At 44.0% G+C, this 22,546-nt stretch overlaps 1 protein-coding gene and 1 pseudogene across 3 annotated transcripts in view; one reads left to right on the top strand and one right to left on the bottom strand.

Annotated features, from left to right (window-relative positions):
• Positions 1 to 22,546, bottom strand: part of RNF38 (ring finger protein 38) — a 110,771-nt gene that overhangs the window by 80,157 nt on the left and 8,068 nt on the right. The window lies entirely within an intron of this gene.
• On the top strand, positions 8,371 to 9,076 carry LOC101546591 (60S ribosomal protein L7-like; annotated as a pseudogene).

The following is a 22,546-nucleotide window of genomic DNA, read 5'->3' as shown; positions in this document are numbered from 1 at the left end:
GAAGCCAAAGTATGCGGTCACTCTTTGTACACAGTCTGACATTGGCCACACGGTTTTGCTATTATCGAGGCAGAGGAAATCACGACACTGGTACAGAGATAGACAAATGACTGCAACTGAGTAAGAGATAGTGAAGGCAGGCTGACCCCGCTAAGAACAGGGTCTTAAGCCACGGAACAGAAAAGCCTGGGAAGAGTGAGAGAGAGATAAAGCCACCTGGTGACCAGTGACTGGCTGTGCTTGAGCAAGGAGCCCATAGTTGTCTCAAAGTTAGGCCACTCGCCTTAATTCAGGCTTTCAATTCAGTACCTCAGAGTGTCAGCTGATGGCAAAGAGTATCACAAAATCACCCAACACCAGCCCTGAGTGCTGTTTGCATCCCTTGAAAAAAAATGGCTGGTCAAAGATGGAATGATGTATGTTTTCCTTTCAACTCCCATCCAGGCTTGAAACACACTTCACCGTGAGGTGGAAGGCGAGAGCCAGTTAACAGTGTTAACACTCTGGCGGTCCAATCAACTTGAATTGTCTGCTTCTCCTACACTCACTCGGCAATAGCCTCGTCTTTCCCTTCACCCAAAGTCATGACTCCGGCACAGACAAGTTTACTGAACTCTGTGATATGCTTTACAAACAACAAATCCCCTATCGCGTTTTCTGTGTGGCTCGTGCACTGCTGGATGTACATTTAGGTCAAGAATGTTTCCCTGTGGCCGGCTCTGCCTAGCAGCCAACAGGCTGCAGGCAAGCCTTCCCTGATTTCTATCATAGGAACGCACTTTCTGATCCCAGAGTTTGCGGACAAGGAGTTAACAGGAAGTCTCATGAAGACTGAGGAGAGGCCAGGGATGTAGTACCGCAGGGCACTTGTCTTGCCTGCCAGGGACCCTGGGTTCCAATCTTGACACGTCAAGTGAAAAATGAGGGTAAGGAGTTTCCCAACCTCTCAGAGTTGAAGGCAATATACAATTTCAGTAAGTTTTAAACGAGTTCTACTCACCCATATGCTTCATGGAAAGAAAATCTGGAAAAAGCAAACGGTTTGGGGAGCCCATGGATAGTTCAGTGGTAGAGTGCCTGCTTGGCAAGTGTGAGCCGTGGGTTCAGTCTCTGGTGCCAACCCACATGCCAAGGGTGGTGACAGCACTGCCGTCTGGGACCCTCAACACCTCCACACAGTATGGCTTCTCCAGGGAATCAGAACAAAGGGGAGGGAAATGAGGGGGCAATAATCTTGGCTACTAAATGGAACGGTTTGTAAAATGACTACTTGCTCATCTATAATAAAATTTTATTGAAATCCTAAAAAAATGACCAAATATAAATATATACCAAGTTAGGCTAATTAAGCTCTTCTGATTAAATGTGGATAGATATCTTAAGCCCAGTCTCCTCAGTGGCTAAAGCCCACAATCCAGATACCCCTCCATGCTGCCACAGGCTTCACAGAGACCACGTAGCGCTGACCTGCCTTTCCCAGACTACCCCAAAACTGCCTGAGACAATGAGTCCTGAGCAGCCCCACAGGAGTGACCCCGGGGGTGGGGTGGAGGGTGCTGGAGAAAGGGCACAGGGGTTAAACAGATCCCTGGCATCACATCCCTAGCACCTCAAGCACTGCTAGGAGTGATCTCCAAGCATGTTGTGAGGAGCAGTCCCTGACCACTGCTCAAAACCCCCTCATATAGGGACCAGAGCAATAGTACAGGGTGCAGGCTGCTTGTTCTGCACTCAGCTGATGAGGGTTCAATCCCCAGCATCCCATATGGTCCCCCAAGCACACCCAGGGTTTCATTACTGAGTGCAGAGCCAGGAGTAACTCCTGAGCATCACTGGGTAGCGCCTGCCCCTCCCCCAACACACACACACACACACACACACACACACACACACACTAACGAAAATAAAGCTAAATCTGAAAAGTGAGTCCTGGCAGGAATGTGTGCAAGCACCATTACCTGCTGTGTGACTTACAGCACGCACCATGATCAAATGCATGAGCACCACCGCCAGGCACGTGGTGTTACAGCCACCTCAACATAACACCAACAATGAAGGGAAGGGAGGCACGGGGGAGGAGGCAGAAATGCCTGAGAATAGAAGCCACAAGTTACATGGTTCAGTGCACCAAGCTCAGCAGAGCACTGGGCACACACGTAGCAGGTGCTGCACAGACACTTCTGAATGGAAGGACATGACGCTAGTTATGAATTCAGAAGGCAAACTTCTAGCATGACAAAATTCTGCTCTCTTGGAAGGACTCCAAGTGGGTAGTTCAAGTCCCACACTTCGGGCGGAGCGACAGTACAGCGGGTAGAGCACTTGCCTTGTACATGGCCAACCCAGGTTCAATCCCCAAGTTCCCATATGGTCCCCCGAGCACTGCCAGGAGTGATTCCTGAGTGCAGAGCCAAGAGTAACCCCTGAGCACCCTGGGTGTGGTCCAAGAACAAACAGAAAAAGTTCCATACCTCAAGCTTTATGTGTGCAGGTATTTAGTACGTGATAGTAATATTTAGCAACCAACAAATTGTCAAAGTGGGTAACAAGAGATAGAAAGTCCCCAGAGCAGCTCAATAAAAACTTGGAAATACAAGTTTTTCACAGATTCTTAATTATTGAGGTTCTCCACATATTTAGTATTGCAAAGTAACCAGGGAGTAGGTAACAAATGTTAAAAAAGAAAGAAAAGATCTTGATAACTGATAGCTCAGGGGGCTGGAGCAGGGACACTGTGTGTAGGACCCCCTGATCTGGTCCCCTTCCTAAGGACCATTAAGAGAGACCCCGGAGCACTGTGCCAGAAGTAGTCCCCAAGTACTACTGGGTGTGCTCCCCCTGTCCCTGCAAAAAGAGTTCTGAATATACAACCTCGGGCTGAGAAATACTTTATCAGTTAAAAGAATAATGGTCTTTTAGGTTATGAACCCCCTGGGCAGATGTTTGCAAGAGCTTAAAGAATACATGAGCCTGACAGTGGGAGGGAACTGAGGAGATTGCTCAGCCCTGGGAAGGTTTGTCAAACCTCTCCCTATGCCCCAGGACTTTCCACAATATGCATCTATAAGCAAATTTGGGAGCTCACCAGATTTTAAGGCGAGTCTACATCTTGCTCTCCAAAACAAAGAGTGTGACAACAACGTTCCAGGAAACCATGTTCTTTTCACAAGAACCATACCACAAAATTAAATTAAATCAATTAAATATACCACAGAATCTCATGCATTTATATGCTATTGTAGGCTGGGTCAAGATGCTGTCCAATTCTTTAAAAATAATTTTCAATGTGGTAAAATACACATACTAAAATGTTACCACCTTAACAATTTTAAGTGTCTAATTCAGTGGTGTTAATTACATTCAAGTTATTGTGCAATCAGCACTACTATACCTTTCTAAAACATTTTAATTGCCCCAAACAGAAAACCCACAACCCATTAAACAGTAACTTCCTACACCCCTGTGCTTTAACAGTCTCAAAGGACGAGGAACTTTAAATTATGGAGTGCTGCCACCAGGTGGCAAAACTGTGTCATGGGTGCTCAAGCTTGGGAATTGGTTCAAAATACCCCAAGGCTGGGGCCAGGGAAAGGAATAGTACAGTGGTTTAAGATGCTTGTCATGCACACAGCCAGTCAGGGCTCGAACCTTCACCACCACACATAGTCCTCTGAACACCAGGAGTGATCCTTGAACACAGAGCCAGGAGTAGGCTCCGAACACCACCAGGTGTAGTCCCAAATCCAAAATCACCATCACCCAAGCTAGCCACAATATCTCAATGAGGGAAATAAATGGCTCTACCTCTAGTCCTATACTAGACTCTTAACACGGCCACGCAAACACTAAAGGTGTGCTTACAGGGCAAGGTTGAACAGAGTAGGGGTTTCAAACACAAGCAGGCCTGAGTTCTATCCCCAGCACCCGGTGTGACCCACAATAAGGCAGGAGTCTCTCTGGAACACTGCCAGATGTGTCCCACAGTGGAAAGGGAGGGGGAGGTGTGCCCACCATATAACATATGGAATTATTTCATATGCTTTTGAACCCTGAAAAAAATAAAACGTCATAATTGATACATTATATCATTAATACTGCACACTGTATTTCTATAGGATTTTTTTTAATCTGAGAAAATATTTTATGCCTAATTAAAGTCGATCATCTAACTTGATAGTAAATTTTGAAGGCTTTATATTTCTGCTAGTTAGCAAAAACCTTGCTTTATGTCTAAACCTTATTTGCTACAAAAGTGGAAATCCGAATTTATTGGACTCAGCTCCCACGTGCGCAGAAACAAATTCATAGAGTAACTGCAAACACAGCACTGTACTCTGAACTGAGGCTCTGTTTCTGTAATAATAGGCACAGCTATACAAAGCAGTCGACTTTTAACAACCTCCAGGAGAAGGAAGCGAAGGGACAAGTTAAGTTCTTTTTTTTCTTTTCTTTTTTTTAATTTTTTAAAAAATTTTTTAATTAGTGAGTCACCATGAGGGTACAGTAACAGATTTACATTTTCATACTTGTGTTTCCCTCATACAATGTTCGAGCACCCCTTCCTCTACCAGTGTCCATTCTCCACCACCAGTGAACCCAGTATCCCTCCCACCTCCCAATCCCATAACTCCCCCCTCCCCCAGCCTCTGTGGCAGGGCATTCCATTTTGTTCTCTCTCCTTTTGGGTGTTGTGGTCCGCAATAGGGGTATTGAGTGGCCATCGTGACCCGCTCGGGAGGGAGATGCGTGCTGAAAGTAGACTATAGATTGAACACGATGGGACAAGTAAGTTCATTTAAAAGAAGAGAGAGAACGGGGTGGGGGGGTGTCTACCATAGAGGCAGGTGGGGTAGGGTGGACTTGGGGAGGGAAACTGGGGACATTGGTGGTGGGAAAAGTACACTAGTGAAGGGATGGGTGCTGGAACACTGAAACCCAATCATGAACAACTTTCTAACTCTGTATCTCACAGTGATTCAATAAAAATATATTAGTTAATTTTAAAATAAAGCCAATAGCAACATACTTTTTTAAAAAAGTGAATTCATTTTCCTTCATTCTTTTTCCTCTTTCAGAAATTATCATTTAACCAGACCACAGAAGTCTGTTCAGTAATTTTTTATTGTTCTAGCATCAGCAGGGAGTACCTCTCGTTGCCTGAACAAATTTTCTCAGTGACAACATACCCAACAAATAATTCTTATTTAAAACACCACATGCCTCTGCTTTATAAATAAAGCATTAAATCCAGGGGCAGGAGAGAGTACAGAGGTAAAGCATTTTTTCCTTGTATCCTGTCAACCTGGGATCCAAACCTTGGCACCACATGAACTCCAGATCATCACCAGGAGTCACTCCTGAGCATGCAGTCAGGACTTGTCCCTCAGCATCTGCCAGTGTGACACAATGTACCATACCCGGGTGTCCCCCTGTCCCCCCAAACCAAAACCAAAACAAAACATTAAATCCAAAGTCATTTAAAGTTGTTTGTGAAACATGATCATCCTTATCATCAGTGATGTGACTCTGGTGGATGAGAGACAAACATCTACTTCCCAGAGCCTCTGTTTGGTCTTTTGCTCCAACAATCTGTCCCAAGGATCTAATCTGACATAACCAGTCTCCCCTCATGGATTCAGACTCTTCCTACAAGTCAGCTCTTGGCCCCTGGACTCAAGGAATCTAACAAATGAATGACCACTTCTCCCTTCCTGGCTTACTGAGTACCACCCTCTTTGGCCCCAGCACTGCTACACGAGCTACACTGTCAGATGCTAAGACCAACAGACCACACTGCAGTAACTGCTAACTGTCCCAATTTGTGGCAGGGGTGTCTTAGAATTGTGAGGAGAACCTTACTAATAAGAGGTCATCCTCCCATGGCTGAAGAGCTATAACTTCAGGGACTGGGACACATGCATATGCAAGAATGCCTGGGTTCAATTTCAGGCACTGCATGGTACCCTTCTCAACAGAAAAAAACAAAAACAACAAACAAACAAACAAACAGAACTCCCCCACCACCACCAAGCCAGCTCAACCTCCCTGCTTTAAGGATGAGTAAAGCCCATGAAAGAGGATAAAGTGATCTTTCGTAGGTCACAGGACTTAGTGTTACGGGGCTGGCAAGACAATACAGCAGGTAGAGCACTTACTTTGCATTCATCTGACCAAGGTCCGAGTTTTGCAGCCTTAGAGTCCCCAGAGCCTGCTAGGAGTAATCCCTGAGCGCAGAGCAAGGAGGAAGCCTTGGTACCACTGGGTGTTGCCCAAAACAGAACAAAACGAAACAAAACAAAAAAGAGGTGCTGACAGTTTGCAAAAAGAATTATTTTTCAACTGAAAGTAACCACAAGAAAGCAGAAATTAATCTAATCCAAAAGAGCAACAAAACAAGAAATCCAGAGGCAGAAATCAAAAAGAAATTCTATCTAACTTGGTCTTGTCAAGCAAGTACATACAAATCTAGATTGGAGTAAGCGGAGATGACAATGAAAGTATGATGAGCACATGAGCTCTTGCCCAAGCCCACTATCCCCAGACGAGGGATGAAGTAACAGAGTGAAGGCAATCAAAACACGGTAGTGGGAAAACAGCTTCTGAGCACGTGCTCTGCCTGCTGAAATCACACCCTGGCCTCCAGCAGACAAAACATGTGTTCAGCCCACAGAGCTATTTCTTGGTCCTATGAAATATATTTGAACAAGTAGGTATGACACTCTGAGACTAGATGACTCTTCCAAATAATGAAAGCAGGACTGGAGCAACAGGCACTTGGGAAGGGCATTTGCCTTGCATGTGGTTGATCTGGGTTCATTCCCCACCACCGTACACGGTTTCTTGAGCTCTACCAGCAATGGAAATTTCCTGAGCATCACCAGGTGTGACCCCAAAACAAAACAATAAATTCATGCTCTTTAGTCTGTCCACCTCGTTTCCCTACTCATCTTTCTGATTATCAGCAACAACAAAAAAATACATGATTTTTCTTTGCAAACACCCTACCTTCTCCCTAGCAAGTAACTGTGTGAAAGCTATTACCTTTAGAATTCCAGGTGAGTTAAGGTAAACTAAGTTCTGAGTGTCCATGAAACACAACCTGAATCATACCTGGAGGTGCTGACACAAGTCTGTCAGCCCCACATATCATGCACTCATGGAGTCCTGCAGAGTCTGTGTAAACACAAACCTTAGAAACTGCAACACCTGCTGACCGAATGGATTTACAATCACTGAGTAACTCAAGATGGAAGGCAACAGCAAAACAAGGTAGAATACAGGCAAAGCTAAAGAACTGTTGCCAGTGGAGCTCATATTTGTGTCTAAGGCTCTGGACTGATTCCTGACTCCAGGAATATGAAATTATAAAAAAAATAATAATAAATTATAAATAAATAATAAAATCTAGGGGCAGGAGCAATAGCATAACAGATAAGGTGCTTGCCTTGCACAAGGCAGACCCAAGTTTGATCACCAACTTAGGGCCATATGGTCCCTAAGTCCCCCAGGAGTGATCCCTGAGGGCAGAGCCAGGAGTAGCTCTGAGTACCACCAAGTACCACCCTAAGTAAGGGAAAACATAGCAGGAGGTAAGAGAAAATACAACAGGAGGTCTATTAAAGAAACTAATATTCATAGAAGCACAATTCTACATGTGTCCATGTGTCTGTCAAAGCAGAACTGTATGTCCACATAAAATGTGTTATATGAATGTTCACAGCAACATTATTCATAATAAATGGATGCAACCCAAATGTTCATAAAATGATAAATAAAATACAGTACTTCTGGGATTAAAAAAAGGTACAACAAGGCTCTTGCCCTTTTACAGTGGATGAATCTATCCACTGCACTATCCTCCCAGGCCCACTATACTAGATTTTATTTTTTTTCAACCTGACTATTGGCTACAGAAATCTGTTTACAAATTGACTCCCTGGGCTGCAAACTTATAAGACATAGGCCAAAGCAATAGTACAATGGGCAGGCCATTTGTCTTTTACGTGGCCAGCCCAGGTTCAACCCCCAGGATCCCATATAGTTTCCCAAGCCTGCCAGGAGTGATCTCTGAGCACAGAGTTAAGAGTAAACCCTGAACTAAGATCAACTGGCTGATTAACTGGATGAACTAAGGTATCTACCATATTTTTGTAATCTGATCAGTTAATAACTAAACCAAGAAAAAAAAACAACCAAAAACTTAAGAAACAAAATAAAACTTACAAGATGTGTATGTTTCTATATGCATATGTCAAACAAAGATTTTTAAAATGAACAAGGGGAGCACTTTTTTCTGACTGGAACCATGAAGGACGTAGGAGAGGAGAAAAAGGAGGTTCCTGCTAAGCAGGCAGCAACAACCAAGAGAAAAAAAAAAAGAAACTTCCTGATGTGCCAGAAACCCTGAAGAAAAAGCACAAGAATTTCACAGAGCTGAAGATTAAGTGCCTGAGAAAGAAGTTTGCTCAAAAGATGCTTCAAAAGGCCAGGAGGAAGCTGATCTACGAAAAAACTAAGCATCATCACAAGGAGTATAGGTACAGGACAGATAACTGGCAACTATTATGTTCCTGCAGAACCCAAACTGGCTTTTGTCATCAGAATCCAGAGGTATCAATGATGTGAGCACCAAGGTCCAAAAGGTTCTGCAGCTTTTCCACCTTCACTAGATCTTCAATGGCAGCTCTGTTAAACCCAACAATCAACATGCTGAGGATTATACAACCCTATATATGTCATGGGCGGGGAGGGGGGGGGAGGAGTGCCCAAACCTTAAGTCAGTAAATGAACTGATCTACAAGCATGGTTATGGCGAAATCCACAAGCAAAGTGCCCTAATGGAAAATGCACTGACTGTGCGGACTCTTGGTAAATACAGCATCATCTGCATGGAAGATCTGATTCGTGAGATCTATACTGTTGAAAAACACTTCAAAGAAGCAAACATCGTTCTCTGGCCCTTCAAATTATCCTCTCCCTGGGGTGGGATGAAGAAAAAGGCCACCCATTTTGTAGAAGGTGTAGATGCTGGCAACAGAGAAGATCAGATAACCGGCTGATTAGACAGATGAACTAAGGTACCTACCACACTTTTGGAAGCTGATCAGCTAATAAGCAATTGCCTTCAAATTGGAACAAACAAACAACAACAACAAATCAAGGGGAGCCAGAGTGATAACAGAGTGGGTAGGGTGTTTGCTTTGCATGCAGCTGATCCAGGTTTAATCCTTGGCATCCCATATGGTCCTCCTGAGCCACCAGGAGTAATTCCTGGGCATAGAGACAGGAGTAAGCCCTAAGCATTGCAGGCTGAGGTCCCAAAACAAACAATAATAATAAAAAGAACAAGGAGGTTTATAAATACTGATTTGGAAAGAGTTTTGAGGCATAAAATGAAAAAGAGCAAATTTCAAAACACTATCTATAGATGACCCTACTTTTTATAAATGTATACATACACACATATATACTCCACATTAAAAAACATGAATAGATGCTACCCTGATCATATAGATTTTTTTTTTCCTTTTTGGGTCACACCCAGTGATGCACAAGAGTTACTCCTGGCTCTGCAGAATTACTCCTGGCGGTGTTCGGGGGACCATATGGGACGCTGGGAATTGAACCCTGGTCAGCCACGTGCAAGGCAAACGCCCTACCTGCTCTGCTATCGCTTCAGCCCCATGATCATATAGATCTTACCAAGAACTTGAAAGAACTTCCATTCTCACTGATATGTTTCCATAAAGTCTGAAATTTTTATAATGTGTCTTTTGCTATCAAGAAACGCCATATAGGCCAGAGCAATGGCAGATAAAGCATTTTTATTGCATGCTGCTGACCTGGGTTCAATCCTCGACAAACTATATGGTACCCTACACCCTATCAGGAGTAATCTCTGAGCACAGACCAGGAGTAAACCCTGAGCGCTGCCAAGCATGCCCCCAAATCCCAAAATAACCATAAAAACAAACACCAAGTACAGATTTAAAATGGGGGGGGGGCGGAGATGGCCAGGGATAGAGAGAAGAGAAAGAGTACAAAGATTAAGAGCTTGCTTTGCATGTGGCAAACCCCAGTTCCATCCCCAGCACCACAAAGTCCCCACACATTACTGAGTATAGCTCTGAAGAGGCCCCAGCACCACCTGGCACCACAGAAAGTAGCATTGCATCCTTGAACCCCAAGCAGACTGGACTATGGGCCTCCCTGTGGAGCACTTGGGAGAAATAACCCTCCCATCCTCTCCTCTGTCTTGTTTAGTTTTCCCAGGGGGAGTTGTCATACCAACAGTGTTTAGGGGGTTACTTATGATTCAATGTTGGGGGACCATGTAGTTCCAGGACACAGCAGGCAGAGTGCACGCAGGACTCAAGCATGCAAAACATCCAGCCCTTTAAGCTGTTTTCCCAGGGAAAGAAACACAGGGCCTCACACATGCAAGGCAAGTGTTCTACTGCTATGTCACTTTACCAGTTCAAGAATTTAATTTTTTTAAACACTAGCAGCCAGAGACATAGCACAGTGGGTAGGGCACTTGACTCGCACACAGCTGACCAGGTTCCACCACTGGTACCCTATATGGTCCCGAGTCCCATCAGAAGTGATCCCTAAGTGCAGAGCCAGGAGTAAGGCCTGAACACTGCTGGGTATTGCCCAAGAACAAAACAACACTAAAATCTAGGGGCAGAAGAGACAACCAGTCGGTAAGATGCTTACCTTGCATGTGGCTAACTCAGGTTCAATCCCTGTTACACAGGATCTCCCAAGCCCTGCCAGCCAGAAATACCCCTGAGCACAGAGCCAGGAGTAAGCCTTCCCCACAAAATAAATAAATAAACACATAGTGGGCTACATTAGCACACAATAGGGACGAATGGAGACATTAGTGGCGCCCGCTCGAGCAATCAATGTACAATAGAATGACAAGTGATGCAAGTGAAACAAATAAACCCAAACTAATTCTTCAAAATTCTATTAGCTCCGTCTATTAATTCTCTCTTCCCCCACTCCAACCAAGAAAGGAAAACTCAGAAACCGAGAAGACTCAACAGGCTTGAAATCATGCTTTGCATGCAGGAACTTCTGGTTCAATCCCCAGCACCATGTTTGCTGAGCATACCCTGAGCACAGCCATGTGGGCCTCGAAACAAAAACAAACAAAAAAAGTCTTTTTAAAATATAAGGTAAAAAAGACAAAACAGAAATAGTCACTGCCTCATCTGCCAAAAACTACTTTTCCATTGTACAAAATCTCTGTTCTCTCAGAAGGAAGACACAAGGAAAACTAGGCCTATTCCTTCGTTCTTGTGAAAATATACCAAAGTCCGAACTACCCACAAATAAGTCCAGCACTATCACAGATTTATTTGCAAGATTTAGTAATAATTCCATACTGAAACCGATATGATTCAATAAATATGTAAATTTTAAAAAGAAGAAATAATCTTTAAAAGTTCAGAAGCATTTGACAAGCATCCTAATGAAAAGCATTTATATAAATGAAAATACTAATAAATGAAAATACTTCTTTAACTTGATAGGTCAGTCAACTCTTTAATGAACAGTGAAGCAAACTGGAGACAGTCTCATTAAATCCAAATCAAGTAAGTACATGACATCTTTCTGGAAAATACAGTGTAGCCAATGAAATGAGAAAACAACTATGAAGATAGAGCTGCTGAGACAGCACATGGGTTGAGGCATTTGCCGTGTGGGCAACTAACTCGATCCTCAGCACAGCACGGTGCCCGGAACACAGCCAGGAGCTCTCCCAAGACCCACTGGGAGCAAACCCCAAGTACCCCTGGGTGTGGCTCCAAAATCCAAACCACCTCCCGAAATAAAAATACTAAAAATAAATCTAAACTAACATTTGTGAAAATATAACTGTCCAAATGGAATATCCTATGAAAAGCCTCTCAAAATTATTTATGACCTTAACTCAGGACATGGGCAGGTTTAAAATAAAAAATATAGGGGCTGGACAGATAGTACTGTGGGTAAAGCACTTGCCCTGCATGCAGTTTGTCCTGGGTTTGATCCCCAGCCTCTCAAAAGGTTCCCCAAGCACCACCAGGAGTGATCCCTGAACACAGCACTGCCAGGTGTGGCCCCAAGACCAAACAACTCAAATTAAAACTATTGGAAGAGGCTTTCTTTAGAAAAGGAATAATACACAGTTGGAAAGTAAACATGCCAGAAAGCACAGAGGATGAGACAGGAAGCAGGGCAAACAACAATACAAGTACTGCTCCAACCCTGAAGAAGAAAGGAGACAGATGACTAGAACCCATGTAAAATCAAGGGAGGTGACCAGGGAGGATTAAGGATCTGACCTCTCCTCCCCATGGCCTCCTAAAAGCTGAAGCCAACAATAAGCCAGAGGACCTGGGATATCTTTCACTAAGGCAGGAAGCCAGGCAGGAAAGTGTGGAGGACAGATTGGATAATGAAAGTGGAAGAGAGCTGGCCCAGATTTCTTTACTCTTTCCCACAAAGGCAGTTCAGCAGGTAAGGTTCTTACCTGGCACATGGCAGACCAGAGTTTGATCCCTGGCACCGCATACGTTCCTCCAAGTACTACCAAGAGTGATTGCTGAGCATACAGCCAAGAGCAAGCTCTGCAGAGTACCAGGTACGGACCACCCTGCCCCAAAACTGACAATAAGTTATGCAAACGGAAGCAGAATCTCTTTGTTAAACATTAAAGCCTGGACGGGTGGGTGGGAGATAGCAGAGCTCTCTATGCTGCTGGCATGTGCCTTACCTGGAGTCATTCCCAGCACACGGTCCTCTGATATTGCCGGGTGAAGCCCCCAGCACAGCCTTTCATTCTCAGGCTCTTGCCCTGAATCACCAGCACGCCCTCCGGAGCACCACTTGAGAAGTGCTCTTTCCCACTCCAAACTGTAAACCTGGGTCGGGGTGTAGCTCATTGGTGGAATGTATACCTCACCCTGATGCTAAAAAAAAAAAAAAAAACGGACAACCCTACATGGAAAGTTAAAATCCCACCCTCCATAATTGAGATCCTTCTCTGGAGTAATCATCTCATTATCATCAGTTTGATGGGATTTGCTGTGGATTTTTCTAGGCAAGGACATGTACCACAATAAATTAGAGAACTGTTTTATGAGATGTTATTTACTTGATATGAATGGTATTAACTACTCTATTACATTCTACAATCTCTTATTCACTATTTTCAATCTGGCTATAAAAAACCAAGTCTCAAGAAACTTAACACTCATGTGTGCCTTCTCTCTTCAGTTACATTCGTGTCACCTAGAAATTTGCTTAAAATGCAAAGTATCACAAGCCAGGGACATAACTCAGTGGTTGACACTTACCTTGTATATGTGGGAGGGAGAGAGGGAGAAAGGAAGGAAGGAAGGGAGGGAGGGAGGGAGGGAGAAAGGAAGGAAGGAAGATCAGGTCTATCCTAGTGAATCAAGCAAAGGCCCAGGAGATGGGAGGCGCGGGCACAGTAATCTTTTAACCCTTTACAGTATTAATTCAAAGGCTACCATTTACTTGGCTATACAAAATTATACCACCTTCATCTACACTCTCAAGCCAAAAAGTCTGCACAGCTAGAAACCTGCATTTCCACAAGATCCCCCTGGTGCTGGCTGATTAAAAAAAAAAAAAAATTCAAGTTTGAGAAGCCCTGGTCTACCTAAAAGTCTTAACCCTGACTCTAATCCATGGTTCCAGAACCCATCCACATAGAGTAGCCTGGAGCACCCTATGGAGGTGGGAGAGGGTGAGGCTCCCGGGAAGGGCAGTGGTTTCTAATCTCTTTGACTTGCCGTCCCTGCGGGAAGACACCACCACTCACACATGAGCAGTCAGACCACGCATGGGCAGAGCCAGGGCTCTCAGCAGGCCACCCTGGAAATGTATGGCTCTGAGATGTCAATGCTCCTTAAGGGTTCTTTTTTTCCTTTTAAACCAAGTGAATCTCAATCTTAAGCCCATGCCTAATTGGAAATCATTTTAAACCCCATCATTTAGGGGCCAGAGAGACAGTACAGGAGATAGGGCAGCTGACCAGGGTACAATTCCCAGTACCCCAATTAGTCTCCAAGACCCCACCAAGAGTGATTCCTGAGTGCAGAGCCAGTAGTGAGCCCTGAACACCACTGGGTGTGGCCCACCAAACAAAACAAACACTCTAAATTAATCCCCATCACTTAAACATATTTTCCATCCCAACAAAGTCACTTCTGCTACCCCCTACAAGTGAATTATTTGCTCTTCACTTCCTTGCCGCAGTCTCCAGCCTCCAAGCCTCCACCTGATTTAGCTTGTGCAGGGGTGGGGGTTAAGGGTGGGGGGCCAAGGGGAGGTTTCCTCCAGAATTCTACCTTGAACTTCTGGCTGCCTCCCTTAAAGACTCAGAAAGTTTTCAAAACTCTAATGTTAGACTGGGGAGATAGCTTCACAAGGCAGAAGGCACACTTTGTCCACTGGAGCCCTGAGCACTACAGGGAGCAACTCCAAGAGAACTGAGAGGAAGAAGTCCTTGGGCACCAGGTGCCTCCCCCCTAAAAAAAAAACAACCAGCTTGTACCCTAAGGCAACGATCCTCAACTAGAGGACATAAGGCTCTCTGTGGGCTCCCAGGATAGTCCAGAGGTGAAACCAGCATAAATGGGGGCACAGGCCAAGACCAGGGGGCCAAGGGCTAGGAAAAGGGGGCGGGGGCACTACAGTAAGGAAACAAAATCCAGACAGGGAGGGAAAAGGAAAAAGAAAACACTGCCTAGGGGTCCTCCTGGGCCACTGTCCCTTCTCCTTTATCTTGTTTTCTTCCGTAATTTTGAATTGGTTCCTGGCTAATGGAACAGTAAAACACACAACTCTGCACCCGAGATTCCGTCTCCCTGCTCAGTGCAGCGGGACTCGATTTAGTGCAGTTGCTCTCTTTTTGAAGGCACTTCCAGTTTCGTTTCCAGTTCCTACGGGTCTGGCACAACCCCCTCACCTCCAGTGCAAGACAGGCCCCCTCCTGACTCAGAAGTAGTGTGGTGAACGCTAAGGGGCCGCCCACCTACCACTGGATTTTCACCTCCCTTTTCAAATCCGTCAGTACTGGTTATACCACTTCTAAAGCCTTTTCTCAATCTGGTAACTTTTTTCCATAAAATCAATGCTTTAATCAAGTCTTAAATTTTGGCTCTGGGTTTTCAAAACACACGGCATCCAAAACCAACATTAATCGTTCTATCAAAAAAAATTATCAAAAGGAACGATGTTTAGCACTCAAATGTGCTACTAAAAAAGTTTTCGGTATTGTAAAGCCAGTTTGATTTCAATCCTCATCCCACATAATTTCTAGGAAATTCATTTACTAGGGCCTGGGGAGATATCACAGCAGGTAGGGCATTTGCTTTGTACACCAGATACCAAATATGGTCCCTGACTTCTGCCAAGAGTGATCCAAGAAACAAACAAAAATAAATAAAATCCCATCTACTGACTCTGTTTTCAGCAGGGGTGGGGGGGCACCCCAAGCTGTGCTCAGAGCTTTACTTCTCACTCTGCACTCAGGGATCACTCTTGGCAGGGGTCAGGGGACCATAGAGGGTGCCAAGAATTGAACTTGGGTCGGCAATGTGCAAGGCAAGTGCCCACTGTGCTAAACTCTGACCCCCATTTTTGTTTGTTTTTTTGTGGGGAAGAAATAGGACAGATGCTTCCCACGCAGCACTCAAAGGCCACTTCCAACACTGCTTGGGTCATCAATATACCCAGCAGTGCTCAGGAGAGCTTTTGGTTTGGTTTTGGTTTGATTTGGTTTTGGGTGCCTGCATTGCACATGGTCAACCCACATTCAGTCCACAGACCCTAGATGGTTCCCCAAGCCCCACCAGGAGTGACCCTGATCACAGAGCCAGGATCTGCCCTGAACACCACCAGATATGGCCCCAAACCCAAAATAAAGTTATAGTTCCTAGATATCATGGATTAGTAAAACTTGTGTTTAACAATATGTGAAGGCTTAACAGCAGCACGGGATTAGAGTCTAAGAGTTCATGGTTCATTTTCTTCCGTTGACAGGTGTTGTCAGTAGAATCCCAAACATGTACTGACTTTAGAGACACCAAGACTGGTTCCTGACTGGTTCCTGACTGGTTCCAAATCAGTTAACAGGGAGAAGTAGGGGGAATGCCTCAACTCTTCTGAGTAAAGTGAGTAACCAGCTTTGCCTAAATAAAAAGACTATCTCCCTCTTATGAGTTCTATATTCACTAGTAATTTGAAAGGGAGAGAAAGGGACATTTCCTTTCTAGGTATCCATAAGCAAATTAAGAAGAAAGAGAATGAAATGACAAAACTCAATTCAACAATAGGATATAGCCAGGAGAGGGCTCCAAGGCTGAAGCGCATACTCTGCATTTGGAAGTTCAAGGTTTGAGCCTTGGCACTACATGGTTCCCCAAGCACCACCTCATTGACCCCTTACTCCAGCACTAAGCTGGGAGTAGCCCCCACAAAACAAACAGGATTGGTCCAAAACAAAAGAACAAGCAAGGTTATGTTCTAAATATTAAGTGGAGTAGCTGGTCTTGACCTTAGAAACCCATTTTTTTTACTACAGAATATATTCTAAATGAGAATATATTCATTTAGAATATATTCTAAATGAGCATTCTGCAACTCTCTTACACCTGTAGACTGGCACCTGGCCTGCACACAGGTCCGCAAACTGGCAATTATAACCAAGGCAGTGACCAATGCTTTTAAAAACCAACCAAACTTTTCCACGCCTCTGAACCACTGATTGCAAACCACTGTTCTACGGTCAGAGAGATAGCACAGAGGTAGGGTGCTTGCCTTGGAAGCTGCTGACCTGGGTTCGATCTCAGGTATCCTATGTGGTCCCCAAGCCTGCAAGGAATGATCCCTGAGTGCAGAGCCAGTAAAAGCCCTGAGCGCCGTCGGATGTGGCAAAGAAGGGAGGAAGAGAGAAAACCACTGTTCTAAGTGGCCCACCACTGCCTATTATGCACACACAATAGATGGAATATTAAAAAAACATCTAAAACTGCTTATGAGAAAATTCAGTTGCAGGTTACAACCTCTGGCCATTTTAGATTATTTTAAACAGGACTCAAACCAATTTTGAAGATGTTCTTTTGGGAACCACTGTGCTACATTATCTTCCCCAAATATTCCATTTTCTGAAACAGCACCAACCCAAACTAGGCTCTTCAACTTATACCTGAACTGTTCATATTTTATGCTACTGAATAAAGGTATATGTTTATACTTTGGCTTCTGAAAATCAGCTTAAAGTAAATCCACACCAATGCAAGTATAATCCTATTCACGACGTGAAAAATAAGTAGGGAGTCACAGAGAAAACATAGGACTAAGGAAATCGAGTCCATGCAACCACATATAGTTAGTTCCCCAAGAACTGTCAGGGGTCATTTCTGAGAACCACAGAGTGTGGTCCAAACCACCCACCCACATATAAAGTAATGAATAATAATAATTATGAAATAATCTTTATACACAATGAATCAGAACTTTTGTTGTTGCTGTTGTTTGTTTTTATTTTGGGGCCACACCCGATGATAATCAAAAGTTACTGCTGGCTCTGTGTTCAGGAATTATTCCTGGCGGTACTTGGGGGACCATATGAGCTACTGGGGATCAAACCTGGGTCTGCCCTGTGCAAGGCAAACACTATACCACTGTACTGTTGCTCAAGCTCCTGATTCAGAACTACTTTTTAAAAAGTCTATTTTCACGGTAAAACCAAAAACTGCAAATTCTTAGGATCAATGATTCAATTCTATGACAGGAGGGCACACACATGCCTGGCATTTATAAAGGCCCTGGGATGAATTCCCTACTACAAAAAAAAAAGGCTGCTAATTGTCTCAGTGCACACCTTTGCTTGTATTCAATGTGTACCACCAAAACCAACTCCAAAGTTTGTCAGGCTATCTTTAAAGCAAGATAAGTAAAACTTGACAGAGAAAAAAAATAAACTCTAGAATTAAAGAGCTTGAGATTATATCCCAGAAAAGACTTTTAACAACAGCTGCCTAACTTCAAGGAAGTTATTAAACTTCTCTGTGCTTAATTTCTTTATCTGAGAACAAGGACATTACCTCTACCTTCGAGAACTATAGTAAAAATTAATTCATGAAAAAAAAATCACTACAGGAGTCCTTCCCCAAATATAAGCACTTAATAAATGATTATTATGATCCACATGGGGGGGGGGGGAAGGAAGACCTGGAAAAAGTGAAGAATAATAGGCATTCCAAGCTAAAGAAAGATATGACCAGAAGATTTTTTAAAATAATATTTGGGCAATGGAGCATTTTTCTTGGAAAGTAATATTCATGAGGCAGAACAGTAATCAGATCAACGAACATCCAAATAGTCCAGTCTTGAATGTCAGACGCCCCATGCAAAAATAGCATCTCTTACTTTGTACAGAGCGTAGGGAGTTTGCCTTGTATGTGAGTCGCCCAGATTTGATCCTCAGCACATGCAGTCCCCTCCCAAGTATTTCAGGAGTGATCCCTGAGCCAGAAGCAAACCCAGAGCACAGTTGGATGTGGCCCAAAAGCAAAAATAAAAACAAAATTCTGGAATGAAACACAAGTAACTGTTGAGGGATTTATATTCTCACTTATGGGGAACTCCAACAAGAAACAAGGGGCTGGAGAGAATGTACAGGGGTTAAAGCAAGTGCCCTGCATGAAGCTGACTTTGGTTTGATCCCTGGTGCCACATGGTCCCCCAGCACTGCCAGGTGCTGCAGCCATGGAAGCCTCAAGCACCATCAATTGTGGCCCAAGTTCTCCCCAGCACCACAGGGTGGGGACAGCACCACATTCTCAGGTCCTGGAATTCAGTCACCAGCCCAGATAACAAAATTGCTGGTTAGGGACCCCTGAGTCTTCAACAGAAGATGCCAAAAAATATCAGAAAAAAAATGGATCAGGGAACAACAGCACCCCCCAAAAAAATATCAGGAAAAAAATGGATCAGGGAACAACAGCAACAGTTTGCTGAAGCCCGGAATAACATCAGAAACTGTTTCCATTTGGGATTTTTTTTTTTTTAATTTCTTACTCAGAAGGCAGCCCTTAGAGACTAAGTTATAGTTTGGTGAAATATATGCCTGCCCTGCAAGTGTGAGTCCTTAAATCCAATTCCCAGGGACACCGACACATGCCAATCAGGGTCCCAGTGCTTGACAGCATGCATTCTCTGGATCCCCAAAGCTGAAGGGATGTGAGCAATGCAGGAGTGAGTGCTACCCCTGGGGGGGAGGGGCACCTTCTGAGCACTACATGTGCACCTGGCAAGCATTTCAATCAGAACCTACACAAACTCCACCATTAAATGAGCACAGTGCCAGTGCAACCTGCACAGCTCCCCCTACACCCCTTCCAAATACCTATGACAAGTATGTGCAAGCCCTGCAGTCAGGCGTGCAAGCACCACAATCAAATGTGCACGTGACTCCTGGTCATCACAAGAGCAAAGGAAAGAAGAGCCGGGGAGTGTGAGGGACTGGTAGGGGGAACAGTCACTTAAAATTTTGATCTGACCAGTTAACTACTAAGATTATTCCATCATATCACTACTATAATTCTTTTGTTGCTGTTGTTTTGGGTCCACACCCAGCGATGCTCAGGGCTTCCTCCTGGCTCTGTGCTCAGGGACCACGCCTGGTGGGCTCAGGGGACCATATAGGAAGCCAGGGATTGAACACGGGTGGGTGGCATGCAATTGGCCAAGTGCCCTACCTGCTGTGTTATCTCTCGGGTCCTATCACGACTACAATTTTGATGTTTTCTGCCCTCTTACTAAAGCTGAAAAAAAAAAAAAAGCCAAATGCATTTCTTCGGCCTACATGCTGAGAATCTATTACTCAGTCTGAGTCATAATGAAATACTGCGTCTTCTAACAGAAGGCATTCAATAAATGTTCTGGGGGCCAGAGTGATAGCACAGCGGGTAGGGCGCTTGCCTTGCATGTGGCCAACCTAGGTTTGATTCCTGGCATCCTCTGGCACCCATATGGTAAACCATGCACCACCAGGAGTAATTCCTGAATGCAGAGCCAGGAGTAAGCCCTGAGCATCACCAGGTATGGCAAAAAAATAAATAAGAAGAAATGTTCTGTAATTATGTTTAGTACCACCAAACTTCAGTGAATTAGACACAGTCCAAAGTTAATTCCCAAAAGAAAAATGTATTATAAATGAAATAACCAAATAATAATATAATGACAAAAGTCACAGTTGATTGGTATCAGAGTAATAGCACAGAGAGGTTAAGGCACTTGCCTTGAATGCAGCTGACCCAAGCTCAATCCCCAGCACCTCGCAGTCCTCCAAGAACCACACATCGACTCCCAAGCCAGGAGTAGCCCCAGTATATTACCAGGTGTGGCTCCCAAACAAAAAATTAATTTAAAAATGCTTTTTTAAAGTCATAACTGGTCAATACACATTCCTAAAACATATGTGTGGCAATGGTTGTTACAAACTTCATGGAACCTTGTGTGTCTGTTTGGTTTGTGGACCACAGTCAGTAATGCCCAGGGGCTATTCCCTGCCTTAGGGGGTCACCCTGGCAGTGCTGGGGGAACACACAATTCTGGATCAAACGCAGGGCTCCAACGGCAAAGCATGTGTTCTGGCCCTTTGAGCTCTCTTGCACCAATGTGTATTTTAAATGATATAAATAAGGCTATGAAATCAGCAGCTTTTCTGCTTCCCAATTTATTTATTTTATTTTTCAACTTTGGGTTTCTGGCCCACACCCAGCTCCGTGCTCAGCAGTCGCCCTCGAGTACCAGGGATGGAACCTGGGCCTCTTGTATGCAAAGCTTACTTAAGCTCAGCCCTTTGAACCAGCTCCCTGACCCTCGAACTGGTAGTCCTCGAAAAGAATTACCTAAAAAGTATCTTACATCAGACTGCTCTTTGCATGTAACTTAAGGTCAATTTCCTCAAAACATCATCTGCACTTTGGCCACGATATGGCTCAGTCGTAGACCACACATAAAAAGCTGGATTCAATCCCCAGAACCCCAGAAACAAACTTTTAAAAGTTTCTGTACTCCCCTGTTCATTGCATTATTCACTATAGCTAAGACAGAGAAACATTTTACATGTCTGAAACAAATGAATAAAAAAGATAAAGTACTAAGGTCACAATAGAACATTACTCAGCCAACAGTAAAAGGAATTCCTGATATGCAAGATGACACAGATGAACCTCAAAGACATTATACAAAGGGGAAAGAAATGGGTAAAAAATAGTAAAATTTCACTTTTATGTGAAATAAAAAAACCTTTTTACTAGGGCCATTGTGATGGCCCAAAAGGGTTAGAGCATATGTTTTGCATATAGGAGCGTGAGGTCCAATCCCAGGCACCGCACGGGTCCCAGAACACCAAAGAAGTAGCCCCCTAAAACCACCAAATACGGCCCCCAAAACAACAGACAAGTTCAAACTCACAGAAAAAGGAAAATGGTTCTTTTTCAGGGGCTAAAGGGACAGGGGAGGGAAAAGGGTGTTATTGGTCAAAGGGCACAAACCTCCAGTTAAAGTTCTAAGAACATAATAAATATTATGGTAATTATAGCTAGTAATATATCTCTGTAGCTGGAGTTTGATAGTAGACCTTAATTAAGATTCTTACCCCTACCCAAAAAAAGGGTATATGAAGTGATGGATAACTGTGACAATCATTTTACAATGTACAGATACATTAAGCCATCATGCTTAATTCTATACACAATTTTAGGGCCAGGAAGATGGCTCAATTGGCACTTGCTCTGCATGCAGGGAACCTGGGTCCAGTACTCACACTGCATGGTTCCCAGAGTACAGGCTGGAGCAGCCCCCGAGCACTGCGAGGTGTGACTAACCCTCTTCCCCAAAATAAAAAATATATGTATACAAATTTAGACCATTTTATTTGTCAAGTGGGGATTAAATATCTGGAGGTTTCCCATCTGTGAGTCCCTGGGGTTGGTTCCTGGCACCTAAAACAAACAAAAAAAAAATCATGAAGCAAAATGATGAATAATGAAAAAAGTAATGAAGTTTAGCAATGCCACTGGTAATGCTGACAAGAACAAGCTTAACTGAATGCACTTCACCTGATAGAGCCCAGGGATGTGGTTCAGCAATAGAACATACGCCTACAATGTATGAGGCCCTAGGTTCAAACCTAGTACTGCCAAAAAAAAAAAAAAAAGTGAGATTTCCTAAAACAGCATAAAATTATACTACACAGTCAAAATAGAGAAGGGCCAGCTTACAAAAGCTGCTGGTTTCCATGGAGTACATACTCTCTACCAGACTACCTCACACGCCTCTGGTGAACAGGCGGCTGTGCTGATCCATCTCTCCTTTCCCCCCTCCTTTCTCTCCTCTCTCCTCTCTCTCTCTCTCTCTCTCTCTCTCTCTCTCTCTCTCTCTCTCTCTCCCCTCCCGCCCACCCCCCACAAACCCACCCATTAGACATTAGACATGGAGGAGTATC

This window comes from Sorex araneus, chromosome 1, assembly GCF_027595985.1.
Source record: "Sorex araneus isolate mSorAra2 chromosome 1, mSorAra2.pri, whole genome shotgun sequence".
Classification (NCBI taxonomy): domain Eukaryota; kingdom Metazoa; phylum Chordata; class Mammalia; order Eulipotyphla; family Soricidae; genus Sorex; species Sorex araneus.
The sequence above is the reverse complement of the archived record's forward strand: the minus strand, read 5'-3'. Positions and strand labels throughout refer to the sequence as shown.